Below are 5,452 nucleotides of genomic sequence, written 5' to 3' on the forward strand. Positions count from 1 at the left end.
ACATTAACCACTTCAGCACTTAACAGCAGTAACAGAGTGGTTCACTACCTCAGCCTGATGGCCTGAAAGTCTAATATCTCCCCCGGGCGATAGGGATATCCCTTTGGCTTAATGGTTTAGATGTTGGCTTTCCATGTGGGAGACCCGGGTTTGAATACCGGACATTATATATATATATAATTTCTACAACCTCACAACGTTGTGAGCTTGTTTTTTTACTCAAGTAAATTTGTACTAAAGTAAATTTGGAATTCCGGACTTTTACTTGTAACAGAATACTTTGACTGAAGTAAAAAAAAAATGGAGTACTTATTCCACCGCTGAATGTATCACATGGTATCATTTGCATTCATTGTTTTTGCTGTGATCTTGAGGGCTTTATTGTAAAAAAGCTCTGAAGAGGGGGGGGTGGGGGGTCAGAGTTCAAGTTGGAGAGTCTCATGCAAACGCACGTTTCTCCCGCATCTCCACTAATGATCTCCCTCATCTCTGCTACAGTCATCCACCAATTAACTGGAGCACGAAGCGTCATGAAAATTATGCAGCCCCGAGTTTCAACTTAAAAAAACTATAACTTTACATAATTAAAGTGCCGTTGTGAGGAATCGCACAATTAACGGAGTGTGCCCCGGAACCGTCGTCAGCTGCAGTAATACGTGATTCATAAACCACTCTGTCTGCGATAGCACAGTACAAAATGAAGGGAGATAGGGGGGGCAAGAGAAATGAAGTTTGCACAATTACATTAAAATCTATATTTCATCAAATTAGAAGTGGTGAGAGTCCTTCAAAAAGCTGCCACTGGCCATGAATGCTGAATGGCTGAGAACGCTAAACTGAATATTAATAGATAATTATGATATTCACCGTATAAATGCCAACAGTGAGGACAGAAGGCTGGGTTCACTAACTGTACAGCTTTTATATAAAAACAACTGCCTGCAGTTTGTCACTGTGGAAAGTAACTAAGTACATTTACTCAAGTACTGTACACCAATTTCCAATACTTTTACTTCTACTCAACTACATCTCATAGGCAAATATTGTGCTTTTTACTACACTACAATTATTTGAAAACTTTAGCTACTATTTACCTTGTACATTTTGGTTATTATTACAAAACATATGTTAAATTGTTATGTCAGTGGTGTGTTCATCGTTGCCAGATTTTATGGCTGAAACAAGCAGCCAGGTCTATGAAAACAAGCCTAAAAGAAGCGACTATAGGCTAGATGATACTTTACTTTTTTTTGTGCTTTAAGTACATTTTTATACCAATACTTTTGTACTTTTACTCAAGTAAATCTTGAATAGTGGACTTTTACTTTTTTACATTTGAGTACTTTTTCCACCACTGCTAGCTGCTACAAGGACAAGCTCAACCATGACAAGACAGGCAGAACAATAGCTATCAGGCCTAGTCAGGCCTTGGCTCCTGCAAGCTATCAAATATCATGTCATATCATAATGTATTATATTAGTACTATAAGTGATGGTAAAATATAAAAGGTTAAATACAAACAACCATAATAACAACATAGTATAAAGTGTAATTCTTCTGCACATGTTGCCAGATGCCAGGTGCATCTTGTAACGACATGCCACTGTAGCTGAAGGTGTAATTATTACCCATAATTCCACTGATGTTTTTACTGCACTGTCAGAATGCATTCCTAATGAATGACACAACCTCACACACACACACACACGCACTAAGTACTCAGTACTCTATATGGGTATAAGTAACAACATCTCTGCCATATGTAGCGGCTACCAATTATAGCAGAGACGGCACAATACTTTGCCAGCCTTGTTGCCTCCTCTTTGGGCATCCCAAGTTGTTGAAGCTCTAACAACCAGTCTGTGGGTATAATGTCCTAGGCTGCCAAGTATAGTCTGCACCTATTAGCCCAGCTCTGAGATGGTATGTAGGAGTGGTTGGTATTTAATGACCGTGGTCATAAAGGCTTCCTCTAGGCTGGAGTCAAAGGTGGAGGCTATCTCTGATACAGGCACTTCTCTGGACTCTTCTTCAACCACAACAACATCTGGTGTATTAGCTGTCAAAGATGTAAAGATGTCTGGATTATCAAAGAGATGGAATGCACACACGCACGCACGCACGCACGCACGCACGCACGCACGCACGCACGCACGCACACACACACACACACACACACACACACACACACACACACACACACACACACACACACACACACACACACACACACACACACACCTGTCTTATTTGATCTTTTAAAGCTTTTTTTGGCGAATACATTTGTATGTACCAATATGTATGTTAATACAACTGTACTGGTGGTGATTGTTGTAGTTGATCTACCCGCTCTTCTGTTGAGACATTTAGACCCTGATGAAGGTCAAAATGCTATACTGTATATCCTCTGCTCAAATGGTCTTTCCATGTGTTAGCTCAGTATAGCAGACATTTTCGGCGGTCACGCGGTCAGTGGTGTCAGTTCAGCAAAAGCAAAGTTATGGCAAGGTTAGGGTTGCCAACTCCCAGAGATTAGAATAAGGGACACTTATCCTTTATTGGGGGTCGAACCCCCCAAAACCCCCGAAATGCATAGAAAACTATGCATTATTTAAAACTATGCATTATACCTATAACACAATACAATCCCAATGGTCTTACACCAGCATTAGACTACTATTCATTTTTTAATATCTTTTTTTTTCAAGTCAAGGTATGGCACCTGCCATACCTTGCCATACCCAATTGACGCCCCTGCACGCGGTGACCTGGGTTCAGAATCCCGGGTAGGATATAAAAATTATGGATTGCAGCTTTAATTTCTTAATTTTCTTTCTTTCTATCTTTCTTTATTTAATTATTTAATTCTTTCTTTCTCTCTTAATTCCACCCCTCCCTCCTTCCTCCCTCTCTGTGCAGTTGATTATCTTCTCGTCCAGCCGACGGGGTGAATTTTAATCAAGGCTAGGTTTCACAGTGCAGCGCCGCTGATGACCAGCAGGGGTTTAAGAAGCACTTGGTGAAGAAGAAGAGAGTGCAATTAGCTGAGACGAGGCTGGTTAATGTCCCCCATGGGACTCCATAGCACCTTTTACCTTCTAATCACACCTACTGCAGGAAGACACTTAACACCGTTTAGCCGCAGTGGAGCTGAATATGTTACAGCTCCTGGAAAAGTCTTCTTTTAAAGCAGAGGTTCCCAAAGTTTTCGTTTTGTTTTGTTTTTTGTTCCGGACTTGAGCTCTCCACTGTTCCAAAATGACGGACTCGAACCCTGATTGATTGATTGATTGATTGATTGATTGATTCGATGAAAACTTTATGGACACATATAGAACAAACATGGAACAATTCTCATTCTACTACTCTGAAAAATCATCCGTCAGGAGCAGTGGTGTAAAGTAACTAAATACATATACTCAAGTACTGTACTTAAGTACAATTTTGAGGCATTTTTTACTTTACTTGAGTGTTTCCAATTTTCAGTACTTTTACTTCTACTCCACTACATCTCAGAGGCAAATATTGTACTTTTCCTCCACTACAATTATTTGAAAACAAGTTCAAGTTAGTTACAAGTTACTTTGTAGATTATTATCACAAAACATACATTAACCACTTCAGCCCTATACATTTTGGTCATTTAAAAAAAGCCGATATACAAGCTCACAATGCGTTGCGATGCGACGCATTGTGAGCTTGTAGATCTGCTATTATCAAAACATTGTTATACATTGGAAAGCCTGAAGTGGGGAAAAAAAGTACATTTTGATACCAATACGTTTGTGCTTTTACTCAAGTAAATTTTGAATTCCAGACTTTTACTTGTAACAGAGTATTTCTATATTGCAGTGTTGATACTTTTATTAAAGTAAAAAGTGTGAGTACTTTTTCCACCGCTGCACAAATCTCATATTAGGACTAAGTCTAACAACATTCTTCAGTCGTGAGATCTTATTTTTGCTTTAATCCATGAGTGCTCCAGAGGAATCTCAGCCCATTCCTCATGTGCACAACGCGTTCACAACGCGTTGTGAGCTTGTAGGCCATTTTCAAATAGCCAAGGTATAAAATAGGGCTAAAGTGGTTAATGTGTGTTTTAAAATGTAATCATTTATATCTGCAACGTAACTAGTAACTAAAGTTTACAAATAATTGTAGTGGAGTAAAAGTACAATATTTGCCTCTGAGGTGTAGTGGAGTAGAAGTAAAAGTATAGACAATTGGAAATACTCCTGTAAAGTAAAGGTACCTCAAAAAGTACAGTACTTGAGTAAATGTACTTAGTTACTTTACACCACTGGACGCTGTAGTATGATCAAGTAGGGAGTTAATTTACACAAAATGGAAAAACACAAAATGTTAACACATGGAGATAAGCGGTTTCTGCCCCGACAGCAACGATATTTATCTATGGGGTTCACATCAGGAAACTGTGACAGCCAATCAATCTAGAATTTTCGAGGACTTCCTGGAAGTCCTAAGTGCTATAGACGCTTCGGGGGGTGAACAACACACACACACACACACACACACACACACACACACACACACACACACACACACACACACACACACACACACACACACACACACACACACACACAGGTTTGTATTACTATACTTGTGAGGACATCAACGCTTTAGGACAGCCATTTTATGAATGCCATTTAAAATATATATATATTTTACCATTTTTAACCTTAAGCCTAAAGCCGAAAAACAGCAGATCTACAAGCCCACAACGCGTCGCGCTGCGACGCGTTGTGAGCTTATAGATCGGCTGTTTTTCGGTGCATGACACTGGCGCGCAACTAAGTATAAATCATGTTTATAACTCTAATTCCAATCCCTAAATCTAGCCTCTAAATGTCTAATCCTAACCTGAATGTTTTTCTAATTGTAAACGTATCTCTAAACATGTTTTTTTTTAACTATAAAACAACCATTTGTCTTGTGAGGACCAGGAAAACGGTCCTCACAATGTATATTCCTTCAAATTCTACTATACTTGGTCCTCGCAAGTATAGTAATACACACACACACACACACACACACACACACACACACACACCTGCGGCTGACTGACTATAGAGAGACGTGTCCAGATTTATGACGCCTCATGTTCCGTGTCGTAACTCTTGGCCCTTCTTCGATGTTAGTGTCTAGAGGTCAGGAGGTCAGAGGCAGGTCAGGGGTCATTGGCAGGGTGCTACATTATCCATCTCTACGGCTGTCAGAACTCAGGGTTATTATTAGTACCACATTAGACCCATTAGTCTTCAACGTTTTTCAGGCCAAGGACCCCTTAGCTGAGAGAGAGAGAGAGAGATGAAGCTAGGGACCCCCACTACTTATTGTCAGTGGTGGAACAAGTACTCTACTTAAGTAAAAGTACCAATACGGCGATTTAGAAATACTCTGTTACAAGTAAAAGTCCGGAATTCAAAA

Source organism: Gymnoscopelus microlampas, assembly GCF_963454915.1.
Source record: "Gymnoscopelus microlampas genome assembly, chromosome: 23".
NCBI classification, from domain to species: domain Eukaryota; kingdom Metazoa; phylum Chordata; class Actinopteri; order Myctophiformes; family Myctophidae; genus Gymnoscopelus; species Gymnoscopelus microlampas.